At 32.3% G+C, this 23,997-nt stretch overlaps 1 protein-coding gene across 4 annotated transcripts in view; it reads left to right on the top strand.

Moving 5' to 3' along the window:
- LOC143225826 (uncharacterized) overlaps window positions 1-23,997 on the top strand; it is a 439,460-nt gene that overhangs the window by 63,577 nt on the left and 351,886 nt on the right. For 2 of the 4 annotated variants that reach the window (XM_076455894.1, XM_076455893.1), the window contains one exon: window positions 64-9,634. The exons of the other annotated variants lie outside the window; for them this stretch is intronic. The gene's annotated coding sequence lies outside the window, so the exon portion shown is untranslated. Of the gene's footprint in view, window positions 1-63; window positions 9,635-23,997 lie in introns of those variants that run through there. 4 annotated transcript variants of the gene reach the window in all.

A 23,997-nucleotide genomic window follows, 5' to 3' on the forward strand; every position in this document is an offset into this window, starting at 1 on the left:
AACATTAAAGGGTAAATTATCCTAATCTACATTGATAATGTGAACGTTTCTTTATTATTTTAGCGGGAATTTAACAATATAGATTATGGAAAACCACTCGTCAATTGAAAAAGGACCAACACGTCGAAAGACACAGTATATCTGTTTCTCCTGTACCTATAAAACTGACAGAAAAAACAATTTCAAACGCCACTATCTATCCATGCATCACAACACTATGAAATTTCTAGAATGTTGTGGAATACAATTTGTAAGCAAAGCTGCTTTGCGTTTCCACACGAAAACCCTACATAAAGAAGGTTACGTATGCAATCTTTGCAAACGAAGCTTTTGTCGAAGAGCTCTACTCAAACGTCATATGAGTGTTCACAACGAATTAAAAGAATTTTCATGTGAACTTTGTACTTATGCTACTAGTCACAAGAGTAATTTGGAGAGACACAAATTTCGTATCCATGGATTTCCAGAAATAAATCATTGGAAGCGACATTCGGTTTCCAAACAAACGGAAACAGCTTCATCACCTTCCTTGTCGCTTAGAGAAGAAGAAAGCGAATGTGGGAAATTTTGTAGTTTGTCCAATTATCAACTTACTGTATATACACCCGAATTACCAGACTCTACTTCAGGAGAACCAACATTTACAACGACAGAAATTGTTAACAGAGTTGAAACTGAAAGAACAGATAAATTTTCTCCAACAAAGGAAATCACTCGATTGTGCTGCTTTCCTTACAAATGTTTTGAATGCAAAAATGTTTTTAAAAAGCAGTCCGAATATATAATTCATTGTAACCAGATGCATCCACCTAGAGATGCCCTCGAAATGACTCTCATTGAGCAAGTTGAATGCAAACTTTTGAATTTGGTTATTCACCCTCCACGAGATCAATTTTAATTTTAAAAAGCTCACATTCTTAATAAAATGTAGTGAGATTTGGTCTAAGCAATTATTTATTAGAGAGCGATAGCTACTTTTCATTTTAAATTTATTCATTTCACTGTAATTATGCCACTTAAAGTTTATGTATTTCACGTAACAGTTGTAATATAGAGTGACAAAAGTTGATTTATGAAAGATGTTTACCAAATCGTTAGTACTGTGCATATATTTATTACCTTTACAATGCATTGGATAATTGAAGGTTTTTTTTGTTTTATTATCTTCGTTTTTTAGTGTGTGTGTATATGTATGTGTTTACTTAACTGATAAAATACGCTGAATACCAGGACATTTTACTGTCGCTGTAAATGATTGCCGGTAAATAATTATAAAAAGAGATTATTTCGTAGCAGTGTGAACTAATAAGCTATCAAAGTACAGTTGATTACATATAAAATTTTAATAATATTACAACTAAATAAATTACTGGTAAAATGGAATAATGCAATAATTGAATAATTTCCTTGAAGAAGAAAGAGGCTATCAAAATATAGGAAATACGTGGACTGTTGTTTGTTTGTAACGGAAAACTGGCGAAATTTATAGTATGTCAGTAAAAACATATTTGTTAGGATTCTTGTATTTTAGTTCAGTACGGCATTTATGTTTGTTAAAAATATGTATATTCACTCTACATTGTGTAATCAAAGATCGTGGGTGTAAGCTGTGACAGGTAAATGTTTTCATACTGAAAGGCGTATTTTATATTTGCACCTGGATTTAATATGAATAGAAAATATTTTTATGTTACGTATACACTTAACTCTGGGAAATATTTTAGATACTTTTAAGGAAAGAAAAGATAACGTTATATGGAAGCACCTTTAGATTATTATGTTCATGATCACATTCATTTTGAAACTTATATTTGAATATTCTTTCCTCGAATATAACACACAGACTATAAAAATGCTGATAATTTGAATTTATTTCAATGAAAATAAAAATGTGTAACTCAATGTAACAAATATAATAATTTTGAAATATGAAACCTCAGTGAACACACATAACCAAATCTTCACTAATTTTTCTTTTTTTCAATCAAGTTAAGACTTTTAACGTCTGTATTTCAGAATGGCTGGTATAGGTATCAACACTTTTACTAGTAAAACAGAACAACGTTTCGACCTTCCTTTGTCATGTTCAGGTTAACATGTCTAAGGGACGGGAATATAAATGGGTAAGGTATTGTAGAGGACGTTGCAGTTGGATGTGAGGTTATTAATTAGTATGGGTACAAAGTTGTTCCTTTATATTGGCTTAATTTTGGTTTAGTTGCTGTATAAGTAGGGCTTCTTTAATTTTGCGTTCGTTTAAATTTGTTTTCTTACTTATTATTTGGGTGATTTCTATGGTTATTTTTTGTTTATTTGGTTTGCAGTGTTTAAAATCGTGTGAAGGTGTTTTTTGTGTTCTGGTTTCTATTCTGATGAATCTGGTTTCTATTTTTTCTGTTTGTTTTTCCAATATAGAAGTCGTGGCAGTTGTTGCACTGTATTTTATAAATAACGTTGGTGTGGTATTTGTCAGTGCAGTTTTCACATAGTATGGACTTTAGTTTTGTACCTGATTTTTGAATAAATTTAATGTTTACTGGAATGTTGTGTTTTGTTACAAGTTTTTTTCAAATGTTGGTTATTTTTTCGCTGATGTCGGGAACATATGGTATGCAACAGTATAAGGTTTTGTATATTGTTGTATCTTGGGATTTATTATGGTTTGTTTGTTGTTGATATAGGTGTGTACGTATAATTTTTTTCAACGGTTTTGTGAGGAAATTTGTTGTTGATGAAGTGTTTTATTTTGTTGATTTAATCGTTAATTTTTCGGGTAAGCAGTTTTGTGGCTGTGTTTATTTGGTTTCTTAATGTGTTGAGTTTTTGTTTTGTATAATTCAGTATGGATGATTTTTTTCTGAGAATTTCTGTTTTTGTGTTGTGTAGCGGTTCTTGTGATCTTGGGGTTAAGAAATGTTATTTGGTCAGTTTTTTTCTCTGTTCACAGGTGAACATAATGTTGGGGTGTATAGAGTTAACGTGGTTGAAAACCTAAGTGTGTGTTCTGTGGATGTGAATCCAACATTTGTATAATCATCATATCTGTAACAGTATAGTGGCGGATGTAAGGCTGAACTGATAACTTGAGATTCAACCTGGGTCATAAAAATGTTGGCTAGAACTGGAGACACGGGATTCTCCATACTTAGGCCATTTATTTGCAGGTAGTTTAGGTTATTGAACATAAAGACAGTTTTGGTAGTAGTGAATTCTGTAAGGGTTGCTGGAGATGTGTATGGGTCTTGGATATAGAGTTCTAAAGCTATCTTGCAGGATTCAATGGTTGGGATTTCTGTAAAGAGAAATATTACATCAAAACTTGTCATTAAGGCTTTACGATTTAGTTGATTAAAATATATTAAAATAAAAAAAAACATTTGAGAAAGGAGCCGACTGATGTTACATATCTAGAAAATGTTGACACTATATATTTACCTAGGTTGCAGCTTAATGATTCATAGGTTGAAATTATGAGTCGTAGTAGACTACGGGGTTTGTGAGGTTTGGGTGTGCGTGAGTCGGTCTTTCGTAGGTAAGAATAAAGGTTTTCTGATATATTTTTTTCATTTGTAGTAGTAATTTGATAATTGATTTTCTTATTTTTTGTTGGATTTGTGTTTAGTAGTTTAAATTTGTTTGTGTCTGATAAGATATTCATTTTCAGAATGTATTCATTTGTGTTCATTATAACTATAGCATTGCCTTTATCTGCTTTTAGAATTTTGATGTTGTCTTGTTTTAGGTTGTTTATATAATCAATATATACTCTTCAAAAAAAGAAACGCAAAAGGGATATTTTTGTTATTTTAAAGAGAAATGTATGTAATAACGTTACAAGCTCAGAGTATGTGATATTACACGTGTTAAGGCATTGATTGTCAGACCAAAATGACAATAAAAGTTGTGCACTTTGAAAACGGAGGAAAACATCGGATTTTTCGCTAAAACGCATTCTTGTCCAATAAATTTGTTTGAGAGATCTGCATGATCTGCAAGTGCAACATGCGCAAAAACCCTATAAAAGTGACGGGTTCTCGGTTTCCATAGCTTAGCCACCGACACGCAATACAGTTACGCCAAGACTGACTGAAGCACAACGCAACAACGCCATTGTTCGCTTGGAAGCAGGCGAATCTCGATCAGATGTTGCCAGAGCTGTGAATGTCCACCCAAGCACCATCATAAGAATATGGAATCGTCACCAACAACATGGATCAAATCGTGACCGTCCACGATCTGGCAGACCTCGCGTGACCACGCCCGCACAAGATCGCTACATCCAGTTACGTGACCTTCGGGATAGGACCACCACTGCGACGTCTACTGCCTCAACCATACCAGGGCTGCGTAGGATTTCCGATCAGACCGTATGCAACCGTCGACGAGATTCTTAGGCCCCATGTGCAACCCATCATGGTGAACGTCAACGACGTTTTTCAACATGACAACGCCCGTTCTCACACAGCCCGACTCACCACTGTCTTCTTGAGACACCACAACATCAACGTTCTTCCCTGGCCCTCCAGATCACCAGATTTAAACTCCATCGAACATCTTTGGGACGAGTTGGACCGACGTCTGCGACGGCGACAACCTCAACTGCAGACTCTACCTCAGCTTGCAGCAGCTTTGCAGGCTGAGTGGACAGCCATTCCACAGGATGTGATTCGTCATCTCATCGCTTCCATGGGCAGGAGATGCCAAGCAGTTATTGATGCTCACGGGGGGCATACTCGTTATTGACGTTGAGTGACGTTAAACGTCAACTAGTGAGCGTGGACTTCGCCTTTGCAGACTTTGGATGTTCAGCAGTGAATGTGCAAAGTTTCACACACGTCATACAGAACTACCCGGAATAAACTTGCTAACAATATGTCTCAAATTTTGCTTTTTGCGTTTTTTTTTTTTTGAAGAGTATATTTTCGTGTGAGGTTGTCTTTCAGCTTTCTTTTTTGTGAAATTATGTTGACAGTTTTGTGTAAAAAGTCTTTAAAATTGTTTAAGACACTGTTTTGAGGTTTTTCGGGGAAATAGAGGTTTTCAGTTTTACCTAGAAAGGTGGGTTTTTGGTTATCTTCTTCCTGGTGGTTGCTTTCTATTGTATTTGGTGTTTTCAGTTTGCTTACAGTGGATCACCAGTCTTCTTGCCAAGTCTTCCAGACAGGTTTTTCATTTCGTCGGATGGAATATTTCTTGATATTACTGCAAAGTTGAGTCCTTCGTTGAGAAGATGTGTCTCTTCAACGCTTAATTGTCGGTCGATTCAGTTAATTAAGAGATTTTTTGGTGGTTCGTCATGTTTGTGTCTTTTTTTTGTTGTTGGCACTTTAGTTTATCTAGTTTCTTGTTGTGCCGGACCTTCTTTTCCTTGTCGTTCTTACCCTTCATTTGATTGATGTTGCGTTTTATGAGTCCATAAATGTATGGTTGAATGCAGCAGGCCAGTTGATGTTCTAGATTAATTTTTTTCTGCAAGTCATTTAGTTATTTATATTTCGAGTTTAATACGGCTTTTAGTAGTGTTTTCTATAAATTGTGGATAATGCTTGTATACTTGTTAAAATTTTGGATAGTTTTATCTTCATAAAATTAGGGATTATTTTACCCTCTCTGCATTGTTGGATGAGATAAATGTAATTTCTTTCAACAAACGTTTTCCTTACATACTTTTAGGTATCCTAATTCCGTGTTTGACCATTTTTTTACATTCTATAATATCTTAAATATCTTTCATTTCTGATGCTTTTTATTAATTGATTGGCTTACAAACTTTGAAAACCAACCTGCTTTTTTCACTTGTAGCCACCCTCTTCTTTCTAAAAGAAACATATTTGTCTTTTATAGTTGAATATTTTTCCACATTTGATTAGCATTTCCAAATAATTCCTCCGTCAAATGTATGGCAGGTAATCCTTGTTATATCCCTTCAAAATTGTTTTTTTTTTATATTTGTAATTAAATTATCGTTATTAGTGAGTGATCTTCCTAAGCAGCGAAACGTCGAACCCACTACATAAATGATTAATTGCGCTCTAATGTTCTTTAATTTCTACCTTCTCAACCATTTTTGAATTAGAAATTAAAAACAAATTTAAATTAATATTGTTTCTGGTAGGTTTCTTGAGGTACTGATGAAGAAAACCATTCCTCTGGGGTAATATTTAATTGCGTTGTGTTATCTTATAGCAAAGCCACATGGGGCTCTCTGCTGAGCCCTCCAAGGGGAATCGAACCCCTGATTGTAGCGTTGTAAATCCGTAGACTTACCATTGTACAAGTGAGGGGAGGTAGTATTTAAAGCAAACAAGAGGTAAATTTTCATGTACCGGAAACAGGATTCGTCTGGATAAATTACGTGTTTTCGATATCCTAACAGTAAGTTGATCTGCTATTTACCAGGTAACACGATGACGGCGGTTAATTCTTGTTTATATCGGTTTGAAGGTAGCCCTTATTGCATTGTTCTTCTGGATATCCTGGAATGAATGTGTGCGTGTCATTTCTATTGTAAGATGTTGCAAGTCTTCTTTCGAGCTTGACGCATTAACCTGATCTACACACTTGGCAGTAATTTTTCAGTGCCTAGCATTTGACTTTCCTTGTCCTGTAGTCCGGTGACATTAAAATATTCTGGATACAGTACGCTGGTAGTATCATACTGTTCTGACACTGTACGTTTTGTTCATGTCATTTCTGGACAGTCAAACATTGCTTCCCATACGTTTAGAGAAAGATTATACCAGAAGCACGCCCTATTATACAAAACAACTGTATATGTGTGTTTTCACATATAAATGCTTAAAACAAGATGTAGAAAAATAGAACAACTTATACATGTTTGTCCAATCATCAGAGTAGTACAAAATGCAAACGTTTTGGTCAAGACCACATATCAAGATATCATATAGAAGCATGTTTGGTGTTTGGCTGTTGGTTTTATATTTGTTATAATAGAAGGAAAAACTATAAAAATAAAGAAGTGATAACTTGTTTAGCTTTACAAAAGAATTAAATTCTTTAGGACACATTTACGAGAAGTTTATAAAATACGCAAGGCTGTACCGTTTATCATGTATATTATAAAAGCGATAAAACTTTTATAAAATACGTGTAACATCTTGATAAAGAATCACTGATTATTAGAATATACGATTTTTATATTTGTTATTATACCTCTCGTATTGTTCTAACCAACATGAGAATTGTGTTTAATTAAATTATTGTAGTGAATCAATACTTTCATGTTGTCACACTATTTAAAATAATCAAAATAAATATCCAATCGCACACTTTTAATACTTGGTTATTTGGTATCTACATCTATAACTTTAAATATTGTATTCTGACACAAAAAACACCTAGAAATAATAGCGATTTTTATTAAAATGCAATAAATTCACATGTATAACAAAGATACTAGGCGATATCCTTCTGCACTTATTTCTGGTCGTTTAGTTTCATTTCAGATGTTTATAAGAGATTTAAACATTTAACAGTTTAAATTGTATTCAACGTATACGATATAATTGTTATAGTAAGCATTTGAATACACTCAAGGAAGGTTAATGCCAAAATTTTTTCATTGAAAGAAACCGCAGATAATGTTAATAAATGAACAGCATTTACATTTCAATTTAATTTTGTTGTAATTTATAATCTGTGAACGTTATGGTTAAAGAGTTTTATCAAAAAGGATATTAGTAATGTTCATTATTTTATTTGGACGACAAAAACCTGTTCTTATAATATTAGCTTATTTTGCTTGTTGTATCTCTTGAAAATTATATTTATCAAAATTTATTCAAATATCTGTAATTAATTATCATTTAGAATTTATTTTAGTTTCTAATCATGGACCGTGATTTTCTACATGTATGTTTCACTCGTTTTTGGGGCCCGGCATGGCCAAGCTTCTTAAGGAGTGCGACTCGTAATCTGAGGGTCGCGGGTTCGCATCCCCATCGCGCCAAACATGTTCGCCCTTTCAGCCATGGGGGCGTTATAATTTGACGGTCAATCCCAGTATTAATTGGTAAAAAAAGTAGCCCAAGAGTCGGCGGTGGGTGGTGATGACTATCTGCCTTCCCTCTAGTCTTACACTGCTAAATTAGGGACGGCTAGTACAGATAGCCCTCGAGTAGCTGTGTGCGAAATTCAAAAAACAAACACTCGTTGTTTTTTTTATCCAGACATTATGTTTCCAAGCTACTTATATGCCCATATGCATCACCCAGTTCTCGTTAGATGTGTCCACTTTCAAATTTTAGCTTTTATTGTCGTAATACAAAAATTTGAAAAAAATCGTTTAAGATGTTGTTTTTAGGTGTTTCTGGAAAATATAAATTTGTAATTTTACCTGGGAAGTTTGGTTGTTGGATGTCAATAAAATTATCTATGTTGTCTTCTGTCTGTTGGTTGTTTTTGGTTGTTTCCTTGTTTTTCTTCTCTGTAGAAAGTATCACAAGTCTTCTGGCTAGATCTTCTAAACATGTTTTGATTTCTATGGTCGGAATGTACCTAGGTGCTGTTGCGAAGTTGAGTCCTTTGTTAAGTAGATGTATCTCGTCTGTGTTTAATTGTCGGTCGGATCTGTTAATTATGAGGTTAGTCAACGGTTTGTCGTTTTGGTGTCTTTTCTGTTGTTTGCATCTTAAAGAAGCCTTACTTATACAACAACTTAAACCCAAAATAAACCAATATAAAGGAACGCCTTTATACCTATATTAATATAATAAAATAAATAAAATTATATATTCAAACATCTAACACCGCCCTCTACATTCCGACACTCAGTTACACAACCCCTTTCAAACATTGGGTCAGCTTCCGGTCAGTTACCTCTTTCTTTGTGAACCTGACGATGACCGAAGTTCGAAACGTTGTTCGCTCTTCTATGTAAAATATTTTCTCAACCCAAACGAGCCGTTTTTGCATATATATTTCTCTATAAGTGGGTTTTCCCGACATAACTGATTCTAACCTTTCAATTAATTATTTGTTTGTGAGATGTAACTTCAAATCAGTTTAAATTAAATGAGTGCTATTTTAATCATACATATCACATTTTATGTATTTAATATAAAATTTATAATGTATAATATTTAATTGTAATTAAACACAGTTACACAATGAATTTTCGAAATCTGGTTTGTAGCATTGTAAGTCTGCAGACATTCAGATGTGCAACAGGAGGATAAAAGTAAGTTGTCCAGATATATTATATTATTTGTTTTATAAGTTTCATTTTTTTTTTATTGTCAGCAACATAATGCTCGTCTTCAACGCATTATGCTGAAACATGTCCTTTTTGTTTTATTTACCAAAATAATGTGTCATTAAGTTTTACTTGAAAACAGAGTGTTAATTTTTCAACAGATTTATTATAACTAGTTTGAAGGATAATCTTACATTTAAGCTATAAATTCGACCCACATTTTTCCGAAAAAAAGTTTATAAAAGTTGTATATAAAACAATTGATATTTTTACGGTTTTATAATCTTTGTCGTTTAAATCGTTCTTTTACTTTAGCAACAAACTTTTTGTTTGTACACTGGATTAATTTGCATATTGTTTTAAATATACATTGTACTGCGAAAGCATTAATAAAAAAACAAAAGACTTCTATAACTGATATTAAATTTTCTTTGTGTTTTCTTTAACTTCTTGGTACTGAGTGTGTATGTTAAATAACTAATAAGGTACACTACTGTACTTTCGGGTGATTTAAAACTAAATGTCTTTCGCTAAATTATGTGTATATTTTGAAACAGCGGCTCAGATAATAATGATTTTTCAACAATTTTTTTTGCACATTTTACCGTAAGAGCTCTACAATTCTTTGGTTGTTATGCGGATATTACATGTGTGTGTTCAGGTGTTTTTCTTATTGCAGAGCCACATCGAGCTATCTGTTGAGCTTATCGAGGGGAATCGAACTCATGATTGGATGTTACATATCAATTATCATTCTATCGTCTAAATAATTTGAAACCTACTATTACTTTTGTTCGTTCTAATTGATTGTTATCAGTACTTTCTTCAAATATATTACATATTAAGTTGAGTAATTCAAAATTCTATTTCTTATAATTTTACTTTTAATTAAAATTAAATTTTGAAGTATTACTTCGTACTAAAATATTTCAGAATTTCTCAATTGTATTGAAGCAAGATAACCTTAAAATAACAATACTTTACAAAATAAAACAAATATATAAATCAAACATGACTGCAGAAAGTAATAAACAAGAAAAGTATAAGATAGCTTCAGAACCACTGAATCTACTTATCACTTTACCAAAAGTAGAGACAGCAATCAGACACATGAAATAAAAAATACCAAGAGAAGGAAACATGCAAGACATATTACTTAAAAATAGCCTCATAAACTGTTACACTTTCGTTTGACATATGACTACAATAAGGCTGTATATCAAATGTTTTGAAGCAAACAAGTATTCATGTGTTCCCAAATGTTTGTTGTTGTTAAGGAAAAAGCCACCCAAAGGGCTATTTGTACTGTGCTCACCACTAGTATCAAAGTGTAGTTTTAGCGATGTGAATGCTCAGACTTACCGCTGAGCCACTGGAAAGGTATTTACAAAGAAAAGAAAATCAGTAAATAATCGAAAGACCCATCAGTTTAAATAACTGTTTAAGAAAAGTATTACATAAGTGTGTAAAAAGTAAACTTCTCTTATACCTGAAAAAATACGTCAAAATTACCAGAAGTTGAAAGAGGCTTGAAAAAAATATTGACAAATAACAGAACACCTAATACATTTTACCCAAGCAATAAAAGGTAGGTTGAACAAAGAGATCAATAGGTGTTTGCCTTCTCACTGTCAAGAAAGCCAAATGTTCAAAATGGATATTCGGTAGAATTTACTCGTTAGTTATGAAACTTTCTGATTGATATGAAGATAAGAATAAATGCCTACACTAAATTTTAAGGGTACAATTGCCTAAAGTAGCCTATCGAAGAGTAAATATAAGTGCGAAAGAAGTTAGAAGCGTACATGATTATTCCATAGGTAAGAATTTACCTACAAATAACGATACAAGACCAAAGTTCGATATCTGTAATGGGCAGAACACAGATAACACATTGTGTCGATTTTTACTTAATAAGAATCAAACAAATAATCGAAATTCTCAGTAATAGTAAGGCATTTAAGCAATATCCGAGTGTCTAGGTTGTGTACCAATGATATTATATACATATCGCCATTGAAAACTACGATACCAGTATATTAAAGCGTTAAATGATAATCACTAGTTACTTGGTTCGAACACAACGATATTTACAAAACGTTTGATAACATATTTGTTTGAGCATATCGGTTCCTATCCAATCAAAGTGGCGTTAATAATTGTTAAGAATGTGACTTGTCTTCGCTTCAAAAACATTAGTGTAGAATATGTGCCAAACAGGTACTTTTTCTCCTAGTGACAGATATTTCTATTTTAATGGAAAGTAGCGTGAAAAAACAACATATGTTTTTAGATAACGTGAATATATCGCTCGCTAGTGGCACAGCGGGATGTCAGTGAGCATTCATCTCTAAAAACTGTTTTTTAGTACCCGTGGTGGGAAGATCACAGATAGTTCATTGTGTAGCTCTGTGCTTAACTAGAAACAAACTTGTATATCAGTCTTTGGGAAGTCCTCGATACGTTGCTAAAACGTTACTCATCTGTTTACATTTTTGAAAAATCCTCGGGAAAATTATTTTCAAACCAAAGCTCAACTTAAACTGGCTCGTCTGGCTACATCTCGCCGTTCCACTGAGAGGAGGGTACAGCAAGATGTTTGCGGACTTACAACTCTAGAATCTAGGTTTCGATATTTGTGTTGAGGAAGAGTTTAGATATCTTTTTGTGTAACTTTGTTCTTAATAATAAGCAACTTAAAGTCATTAATGATTTTTCTTCGTGGAATATGACATATAGACAACTAGAATTTTGATAATGTTAGAGAATCTATATTTAAACAAAATGGTGGATGTCATAAACACTAATAATCCTCTTGCAAGATAACATTTCTTTTGTTATTGATATTAGAATAATCATTTTATTCTTTCTAAAACCTAGGGCAGAATAATAATGTGCAGATCGTCCTTTGCACAGGATGTTCGATTAAATTAGCTGCTTCTTTACTGCTAAAGTTGTAATAGTTGTATAACAATACATAGGTGTGTTTTAGTCGTAAAAGGTTTAACACTTGATCCTGATAGTTGACGGCAGACCTAGGAGATACTGCGAGTAGTCTTTTGAAAGAATAAATTTCTATACAACTTGACATTTGTATCGAATTAGAAGTGAAGAAAATCACATTTCAAAGAAGAGGAAGACTATCAGAGTAAAACATTTAAAACAGCAATTGGTTTCGAAGCCACTCTGCAAGTCAAACAGACCAAAATGTCGTCTTTGAAAGAAAAATCAATTGCAAGAAAAGAAGGGAATCCCATTTGTACAGTTAACAAAACAGTGAATTTGGGTTTTTAAATAAGTTTCGAGTCACAACTTAAAACCAGCGGCTGAATTCCTGAGAAAAATGGAAACTGGAATAAAAGCAATAATGTCCAGTCACATACTGCACATTTTTCTGATCGATAACAATATACCCTGGGAAAATATTCTTTCCCCCACTACTAGTAGGTCGAACTCATTCATCTTTTCGAAAGTAATAACTTAATTTCACAATGTAGCTTTAATTAGTTAAATTCTAATATCCAAGAGAGTAGCCTATTTTTTTACAAAAGCAGAATTTGCTTTTAATCGCATTGAAGTAGATAAAACTGCAAAACAAAGTTTTTGCGTTTTGAACACTGTTGGGTGTTTCTTATAGATGTTTGGCTACTGATCACGAAAAGCACATCCAAATTTGCCCATCACGTACCGTTTCATCGAAATCTTTAGTTTTGCTACATTGGAAAAACGATATCAGGGCAACTGGAATCCGTCAACTTGATGCTTGTTTCTGAATTTCGCGCAAAGCTACTCGAGGGCTATCTGCGCTAGCTGTCCCTAATTTTGCAGTCATCCTAGAAGGAAGGCAGCTAGTCATCACCATCCACCGCCAACTCTTAAGCTACTCTTTTACCAAAGAATAATGGGATTGACCGGACATTGAATACAAACGAAAATCAGGAGCAAAACACTTTTAATTATGTTGAACTTAATAGCGTATTAGAAACATAAGCGCAATTAAATACATTATTACCGGTAAAGAGTTAACTGTCTATTTCTCAGAGTTTCTACGTGATGAAGCAAAACCAAAACTATATTTGTGCATACCCACCATGTACCTGTCACAATCAGCAAAAACTTTTCGAAAAAATTGTTCAGTGTAATCTGTTGTACTACTGGGCTTATAAATTCTGAACTGCATCCATCATTGCAAGAGCGTGGGTTTGGTACACATGCAGACCAATGATAAAGCTGCTGTTGTAGCATGTAGCATGTTTTACAAAAATAAATCACTTAGTTATGCTTATGAATCTTTGTTTTCCGAAGTATTATTAAATTATACATAAGCAAAAAAAAATTCCTTAGTCGTTAGCAAACCGTATTCCCAGTTTTCTTTATTAACGAGTAATAGAAATGTCAAATTATGGCAATTTTAATATCTCTTGTCTGTTTTGGTCATTTTATTATATTAATCATTTTTCACGCCGTAGTTTTGTCTTCCCTTACAGCATCAGGCGTTTTTATTTGAAAAAAAATAACGATCAACTACTACGTACTGACTTTGAGTGAAAGTTTGTAAAACACTTTACTAAAAGAGCCAATAATGTGCTTCAAACATGATATACGTTTTTTTTCTTCTACGTATTTGTTGGACATCGTGAACAAACAAAATAGAAAAAATTCAATTTCAGATAAAAAGTATATTGTTTCCTAGCGCCCAATATTTCAAACATAAGCTAGTTGAGAAAATATTCAAATAATCTGTATAAACAAAATATGTGTAACATTATGCCACACTTTATACTTCCGGTTTAGAGGGGCCTTAAATATTGCACACAGCTAAGATAAATAAGTTTGCGTTAATATGTAACGAGGTACAATAAACAAACAGGTTACCTTTTACATCTATGTAGTTTTTATTAATATTCACTTTAATTGATAACATGAAATATTTAAAGTAAATTTCCTAATAAAATTGTGATTAAAAAAATCTAATGAATGAAAAGAGACTACACGACTGGATACTTATTATCAGTACTTTAATTAAATAGATCAATCATTTTTTCCAACTGAGCTACGCAAGAGCTCATTGCCTCTAATTTACCTTCAATACTTAGGCTTCTTAGGTATTATTAATAAAACTATTATCACTAATTTTTGTCGTGGTCAGGCAGTTAGTGTATATAAGACTTATGAAGACAGTTAGGTTCTGTTTGTAATAAAAGAACATTTTTCTGAAGTTAGGAAAGGCTTAAAGAATAGTTAAAACAAAAAAAGACATTTCATGAATACATGAACAGTTCGATTCTGTCTCTCTGTTCTTCAAAATTTTTCATTTATTTAAATTGCTAAGTTTCAAATAGCAGCTAATTATAATAATAGCTTTCTTAGTTCAGTACGGTTGACATATTTTTTAAAGAATTTATTAGCATTTGTTGTTATTGATGTTGATATTCGTTGTTTTTCTTATTTTCTGAAAATATTCCGGTGGGGTGTATTGTGAAAAGCTGTTCTAACTGTTTGGTTTTGTGCAGTTTGAAAACGAAAAATAGTGAAAGTGTACAAATCTGATTTAAAAAAAAGAAAGAAAATAAACGTCATGATTGTAGTAGAACCATTTTCTATTTCACCATTCGCTACTCACTGTGTAGTAGACACGTATCGAAAAATGCACAGCTGATGGGTATTGTTTAGTAGAATAAACCAATTTAAGAATGCTAGAATGCAAGAGTGAAATATCCAGACCTAATAACGTAAACAAGCAGTGGCGGCGTCAAGATATTTTCGTTAGGGGGCTGATGTTAACTGTGGAATGGCTTCCCAAAATGCCATCAATATGAAGTATAGATGGTAAATTATGATAATGTAAATACCAAGGTACATTTCAGAAAGGTGTGCTATTTTGAACTGTGTTTTCAAAGTAGTTTTCATTGGAAACTCATACTCTGATTAATAATTCATTATTATAAACTAGAAATAATCTGTATATGAAAATATGCATATATGTAAAAGAGGAAGCTCACCTAAATTCCACCAAAGGTAATACATAATAATAAAGAAAATCAAGATTAGCTTAGACTGAACATGTAATATACCATTAAGAGTAAAGCTACAAAGCATGTTGGCAGCCCCATCTTGTGTTTGACAGTCGCTTTAACTCTATGTGCTGATTCACGGTTCAAGCTTCTTCTGTACCTTCAGAAATTCTTCATGCACAATCAATGTAGAGAAGAATTTGTACATCTTCTGAATTGTCACAAAGAACTCTGCTGCAGCCTGGACGTTGTGCACACAATCAACTAGCACAAGGTTGAGCCTGTGTGCATAGCAGTGGACATGCACAGCAGCCTGTGACACCTCTCTCCTGAACCTCTCCTGTACGCCACAAATGTGCCCTGACATGACTGCAGCTCCGTCATAGCACCGGCCAATGCAGGCATTAAGGACAATACCATACTTAGCCAGAGTCTCCATGATGTTTTGAGCAATGAATCTGCATCCAGACTCTCAGCAGCTGTGAAGTCCAGGATCTCCTCGTGAAGGCTGTGTTGGTGGAGGTACCTTACCACAATGGACAGCTCTTCTTGTTTGCTCACATCCTTTGTTTCGTTAGAGCAAAATGCTTAGCTTTCATGACCTCTTTGCTGATATTCATTATTCCTATTGTATCTATTACGTATTCCTGGTGCATTTATTTGATAGTTTTTACTCCCTACCTATCCGATTACTTTATCTACCTTTGTTTTCTTCGGACAGACTTCAGTATTTAAAACGTTTTATTGAAAAGAAGTAAAAAGTAAAACATAAAATGTCTACACGTTTTTACATTATTGAATGTTTATACTTTATGCATATTTGTTGGATTTAATCTCTAGTATTAGACATTCTGAGTTACGTACTCAAACGTGGAGCCAAAACATACATTTTAACATTAATTCACGATGTGTAATTAATGTTCTTTTCGATTTCTCTTTTTCTAACTCTCTGTAATTTTCCCACTCAACCTTAAAAAAGTATATTTAATTATGCGTTACCTATGAATGCCTTAAACATCACATGAATATTCATAACGGTTTAAAAGAACTTTCACGTGAACTTTTTATTTATGCTACTAGCCACAACTGTAACTTGGAGAGACATCACTTTGATATCGACGGAATTCAAAAACAAAACAAAACACATGGGAAATAGAATTCGGTGTTTGTTTTTCTTATAGTAAAGCTACATCAAGCTATCTGCTGAACCCACCAAGTTTAGTGTGTAAACAAATGCTAGAACCTTCATCACCGCTTTTGGATTTGTCGTTTAGAAAAGATGAAAATGAAATTGGAATATTTATCTGTTTGTCCAATTATTAGTCCGTTGTATATAAGCTCAAGTTAAACTCTACCTGGGATAACCAACTTTTACAACGGCAGAAATTAACAGAATTTAAACTAAAATAAGAAATAGGTTTTCTCCAAGAAAAGTAAATACCCGACTGTGCTGCTTTCCATACAAAGCTTTTGAATACAAAAGTGTTTTCAAAAATCAGTCACAGTATATATTTCATTGTGTCAAGAGACGCCATCGAGATGACAATCATTCATGCAGCTTGAGACATCATCAGCAGGCTTAAGACAAACTTTTGAACTTGGTTATTCATTTTCCATGAGATATATTTTAATTAAAAAGAACGTATCTTATTAAAATTGTTTACGATCTGATCTTTTATTTTTAATTTATTCATTGCTACGCTAGTGATGTCCGTTAAAGTTTGTTTTTCGGATCACAACTGTAATATAAAATGTCAAAAGAAGATTTTTAAAATTCGGATACGCAACCCTTAAGGTTTTGATAGGTTTATATAAAATATACCCAACGAGTATGACACAGTACAGTATAACATCACCTTCAAAATATTATAAACAAACTTTTTATTACTGTTAAGTTAAAACACATAAATAGAAACACGCATCCATAAAAGAATAACTACTGGTTTCATACCTTCCAGGATACTCTTCAAAACAGCTATAATGTAACAATCTGTTGCAGAGTATTTATTAGAGTTGTTTACATGGCCATTTCGTTAAACGTTAGAATAACAAATATCATGGTATATAACATCTTAGGCTATTGTAGTTTGGGTCTATAAAACGGTAGAATTTTTGAAATTATGTCATTATTGCATTGATAATAATTTTTAAGAACTCTACATTTTAATACTATTGTTTGTTTCTACAAAGAAGCACACAAGAATTTGTTTCTTTATTGTTTTCTTATTCATTTCGCTACAGACGGACCATTGATGTCCCCTATTTTTATTATTCTTACGGTGTTAAAAGTGTAAAAGTTGTACTTAGTGTCATATTGATTTCCTAGATTGTGATATTTCTGTAATTCAGTTCAGGATAATTTCAAAAATACATTTTCATATATCTGGACGTTACAATTTTTTATTGTCTTTCATTTTATTTATCCAATAAACTTTAATTTTGTTTCCTAAATATTTTTATTATGTCTTAATAATTTCTCTTTAGAACCCTTTGTTCATACTTTTATGTTCGTTTTTAATTTCGCGCAAATCTACACGAGCGCTCTTTGCGCTTTCCGTCCGTCCCTAATTTAGCATTGTAAGACTTGAAGGAGAGCAGCTAATCACCATCACGTACCGCCAACTTTTATTCTACTCTTTTACGAACAAATAATGGGATTGACCGCACCATTATAATGTCTCCAACGCTGAATAGGGTAAGCATGTTTGGTGTGATCAGGATTCAAACCCGCGACCCTCATATTGTGAGGACTAGTAAATATCCTAGTAACTGATTTATTTACTGCTAAAAGGAAACGAAACCTTGGCAGGGGTTTAGTTTAGAGAGATAGAAGTTTAAAAAATTCTCTCTCCCAACAGGGATATTCAGGAACGTTGTTGCTTCTCTTTGTACTCGCTAATGGAAGATTATTTATCTGTACGTGTAAGTTTTCCTGTATTTTAATCTAGCTTGTTTGAGGCAATAAAGTGAGGTGAGGCAGCATGAAATTGTCGAGTGTGAATGGAACAAAACGAAACCTTGGCAGGGATTTTACTGCTAAAACTATTTTACTTATTCTTTTATGTTACAGACATTACGGACGAGCAAATTTATGTAAGGAATTGTCTATTTTGGAAGCTAATATTTATCACGTGTTGTGTACTTTTGGAACAATGGAACGCGAACAGCAAGGTACGATAACTAGATGAAATAATTTAAAATATATTTAGACTTAAGTTGCCCATTATGTTTCAAAATCTATAAAATTGTATATTATATGATCTAACTAAAATTAAACACCTGCGAATTCTTTTTATCAGTCACGTTTTTAGTATGTAAGACTGACGTGTAAGTAACTAATGTATATTAAAGTCTTATTATTTGGTATGGCCAAGTGGATAGGGAGCTCGACTCGGAATCTGAGAGCGCGAGCTCGGATACCTGTCCCACCAAACATGCTCACCCCTTTCAGCCGTGTGATTGTTATAATGTAACAATCAATACCAGTATCGTTTGGTAAATGAGTAGCCCACGATTTGGCAGTGGGTAGTGTGATGACTTACTGCTTAATTTGGGACGGCTGATGTAGATAACCCTCATGTAGCTTCGTACGAAATTCAAAACGAACAAACATTATACTAAGAGTAAGAATATAGTTCAAGCTTTAAAACTTTAAATAAAAGTTAAATGTTGTACGTGGTAGATAGAAGATTTAAAAAAAAAGAAAATTTAGCTGTATGGTGATAAACTATGAATACATAGACACAAAAAAAGAAAAAAATTATGTGAAAGAGGAACTAATTATTCCAATTTAAGCCATACAGCCTTCATCGGGACAAATAAAATCATTTGGCCAAAGCTTTTACCACTTGAAATTAATGGTATGGCAAAATGTTTGGACCTTCTTGAAATTATATATTTTGAAAGAGTATAAATTTTTAATAATAACAAATCTTAGATATAATATACCAGCTTTATGAAACACGAACGTGTTATTTGTTTATTTAAATTTATTTCTAAACGTCATTTTGAAATCTGCTGTGGAAACAACGTTTATTCAGTTTCAGAATATTCATTTAAATTTACGTTTGTATATATATATATATGTACACATATATATATATAAATCTTTGAGGTCTTGGGTGTCCAGTGGATAAATATCATTTAGTTGTATCTGTCTGTGAGGCAAGTGGTTTTCAATCGGTTTTGAATGGAAGTCTTGAACTAGTTGTATGAGAATTATTGTATCTATCTGTATCCTGCTTTGGCATTACTTAATAGTGATGAGTATTACCACTTTTCGAAAGCTAAATAATTTGAAATCAGGTAGTGAGGATAAGAAATCCAGTAAGCAGAAGTCAGAAAGGCCGTCACAGCAGGGTAACTGGTGAAGTGGTGAAACTAGTCATGTAGATCTTTTGGACTCTTCACTGGTCAAATTATTTTCGTATTTATTCGACAATGTGTAGCTTTAAGCAGCAGATCATAATTATCATAAATGGTCCATACGTTTGTTTTGTACACATTTTCATTAGACATAATAGGAAACCACTATAGATATTGCTTTGTTGACAAGTTCAGATACCTTAGAATCTTCTGCTAGTTTTACCAAATATCGTGCCTCTAAAGATATTTACTGTCTCATTATTTATCTTAAATGTTACGTTTTCTCAGAATTCCTGTCATTTAGATTACATTTACTTTTAAACTAGACCTTGGGTACTCTTCACCTGTATAAATGACCTCTTAGGTAAAGAACGTTTGAGTCACACGCTGTTAAGGATTTGATTAAACTTAGATAAATATATTAAGAATAATTTGTTGTTGAAGATATGTATTAATGGTTTTTAAATTTCAGCGTTAAAAATAATCAAATTTATGTCGTATAAATGACCAAACATTAAACATTCTTTACAAATATGTAATTATGATTTGAAAAAAAATTATTAAATGTCTTAGTAGTGCTGAAAAATATTTCTTTTTATTCACTTAAGAATTTCGTTAAATGTTTCCTTCGAAGGTTCCAGACATGCTGTACATGATCCAGATATGAAACTTTTATATTTCTTTTTTTCACATTAAGCAAAGTTTTTATCTTTACATTTATAAACTATGTGTATTCCTGTAAGTTGATTATTCAATTGAGACAGAACAAAAAGCAAATCTGAAACTAAAAGTTATATTCTTATCAACGTGCACTCTGAAGCTTGAAAATTTAATTTTATAAAAAATTATAATATTTTACTTTTTAAGAAGAACTCTATGTTTATAAAATATTATTAATAATTTGCAACGGATTTTTCTTCTATAGATTCTTTTGTAAAATGTAAAGCTTCTACTAAAAGTATTGAGACATTTTGTTTGACGTATTTTTATGGTTTGAAATATGTTCGTGGCTTGAACACATGAACTGCAGTCCTGAGTTTAAATACCATCACCGAAAATATCTGTGTGTGTGAGTGTGTTATAACGTGAAGTTTCTCTCCATCATTCAACAAAAGTAGCTGAACATGTCAGGTAAACGCTGTTAATCAGCTGTCTTCTAGACGATCTCTTAGTTTTTAATTACGAACAACAAGAGATAATATTTGCTTTTTGTACATTTTCATTTTTGCTGTGTATCATGTGTTAGTATGTATGAATTTTTTATTCTATCCCAGTTGTTTTGAAATACGTAATTAAGCTAAAGAAGAATCTTCAAATTATTGAGTACAATATTTTTGTATGATGCTTAATCCACCAAAAGTGGATACAAATATCCCCTAAAAATGAGAAGAAAAACTTAACAAATCATATTTGCATATATCAGTTGATCAGCAGAAACTTTGTAAGCTCATAATCATAAAATTCAGGTTTCGATACCCATGACTCCCAAAGCACACTTATTCAATTATGTAGTCTAGTGCTTAAAAGTTATGAAACCGTAAAAACTGAGTGTTTGTACGTCTGGTTCACACTCTTGACCGATGATTTTGTATACACATATCAGGTGTTATTCGAATTCATGTTTTCTGTAAACTCGTTTTCAATTAATAAAGAAATCAGATCTCAAAATAACAAACACTAATAAATTATGAATTGTTTGTAACTTTCCACATAGTAAGTTTCAAGGTACTCAGAAACTCTCTTTTTTTTTCTTTATCGGTTTCAACTATAATACAAACATAAGTAAACATTTGTGATAAAGATATTAGAAACCAGGTAAGTCAATTTTTGGTTACTTGAATCACTAAATAGCTTCGCATTTTTTGTTCAGTAGGATCAGGATTTAAAATTCATGTTTTTCAGTTAGTTTTTAATACTGGAGTCAATAAAGACAACATTTTTAGAAAAGGCATTCACAAAATAATTTTATAAACTGAATAAAAATCAGTAATTGTGACAAATCTTAAGGCAGGTTCAAGGTATGATATTCGCACCGTGTAATATTTTCCAAATATGTATTATAACCTCAGTGAAGAGTAAATTAGGGATTTTAATTCATATGTTTCTGACACAAACTACAGGTGTTTCTTGCTTAATCAAACGCTGATCCAAATACATTTATTAGCAATAACAAGACATAACAGGCTAGCTAATCCTATAGGTCGGGAATTGAAAAGGTATTGTTTAATAATATATCTTTTTCAGAATAAACTGACTGTAAATACACTCAGACATAAATAAGTAAAATGAAATATGAATAGTATAATTACTAGAATGACCTGTTTTCTTATAACAGTATTCTGTTATAAACATACTCATACTATCTCATAATTTTCGACAAGTTTGAGACATGTAGTTTATTCCTAAATTCATATATTGAGTTAAAAACACATGAATATCAAAGTCAGTAAAAATAATAAAAATTTGAAATTATGTTAAACATGCTAACAAAGAATATTTTGAAATATTAATTTCTATTTTACCACGTTTCATGTAGAGTTCTTGTTATCATCAATAAATTAAAATTCGTTAGGGATTAAAAATGTCGTCACAATTAATTATTCAACGGACTACTTGGTAAAACAATTGTTAGTTTTTTTCTTAAAAAAATGTGATTCTCTAAACCATAACATAATTAATTACTGTTCCTGACATTTCATTATTTTTCTAGTGTTGACAATTATAATTAATACAGGAAACTTTTATTAAGTAAAAGTTAACGTTTATTAATATTTTAACAATAACCTAATAAAACGTTAAGAAAACCTCTAATTTACAGTTGGAACAAGAACCGACTTAAATAATATCAGTTAAATTAGAATATGTTTAGTTGTAAGACCTCCATCAATGACTTAAAGTAAAACTTTATGCATCAGATTATGTGAAGTCAAAAATGTATGTAAAACTGACAAAATGTTTAAAGTTACTATACATAAAAGGCAGCGCTCCTACAAAATACACCTCTCCATAGAACATATTACAACAGTCACACATCACTCAGTAAAACTCACAACATAAATAAGGTGTACATATGTTTATATATATATAAATATATATTTTACAGCTCCGGGCACAGGACAGGTAGAATATTCGGCGCCTCTCCTGTAAAAGTGTGTTTTCTCGGGACACTCACGTTTTCCCCCCACAACAAATTTTGAGGCACTTGGATTTACAGATCACAGCCACTCCGTGGACATAAGCACGGGACATTCCACTGATTATAGAGGGTTGGTCTGCGGCTTTCTTCTTTTCTGAAGGCGGGCTCCTGGCTTGTACACTTCATCTTTGCTCCCTTTCTCTCTCTCTGTGTTCCCATTCGACAATTTCATACTGCCCCACCTCACTTCTTTGCTTCAAAGAAGCCAAATTAAAATACAGGAAAACTCCCACGTACAGATGAATGGGGACCACGAAGGAAAACTACACCGTTCCTGAACATCCAGTCAGGGAGAGAAATGTTCAGATTTCTCTATCAAAACGAAAATTTCGTTTCATATTATTTTATTTTAATCCATTTTCTTTGTAGCTTTAGTTTGAAAAACTTGCAGACGATTAGAGTTGTAAGCTCGAGACGGCGTCATTTATTAAGAGTTTCTGGAGTATCTTAAGGTAATAAAAGCTTGTTGTGTGTTTTGGAGGCGATATTAATAAAACGTTTTACGTATAAACTATTCATAAATGTTTTTTCTTTATTTAGAAGATTCTATGACTAGAAAAACAAGTGAAAAAAAGTGTACTAATTTTCAATAGTTTTTCTAATCGGAATATAAAATATTTGTGGCAAGCAATAGGTTTATATATCCATCACAGTTGTGTATTCCTGATGAAAAGAAAATCACTTTAAGTAAAAATGTATCATTGAGAATACAACTTTAGGAGTTGTGTATATTACATTAAATCCATTATGCAGCTATTCTTATTTTCTTATTAATACATATAGTACTCGAAACTTTGTTTAGTATAGTTCTGTTATGTTTTAGAACAGGTGGAAAATTAATATCCCTAATTTTATTGGTTAAAGTGAAAATTGTACAAAATGAAGAACAAACTTGCTATAAATAGTTGTCTTTTAAAAAATTTAGGAGTTGATTCAGTATTACTTTCATTGTTTACATTTTGATGTCTCTATAATTCCTTACAAAACAGATCCAACGAAAATTAGAATACTTCTTTCTTTGGAGAACTGAATATTATTGCTCTTAACAAAAATATGTTTGATATATGCAAGAAGTTTTGTTTTATGAGTGTAATTTGAAAATATACTGAATGCTCCTTTAAAATGTTTTTTTTTTTTTCTCTCTAAACTATAACATAATTTATAACTGTTCTAGATTATTCATTTATTCTTTTGCTTTTACAGAAAGA

The sequence above is a fragment of the Tachypleus tridentatus genome, chromosome 9, assembly GCF_004210375.1.
Source record: "Tachypleus tridentatus isolate NWPU-2018 chromosome 9, ASM421037v1, whole genome shotgun sequence".
Taxonomy (NCBI): Eukaryota; Metazoa; Arthropoda; class Merostomata; order Xiphosura; family Limulidae; genus Tachypleus; species Tachypleus tridentatus.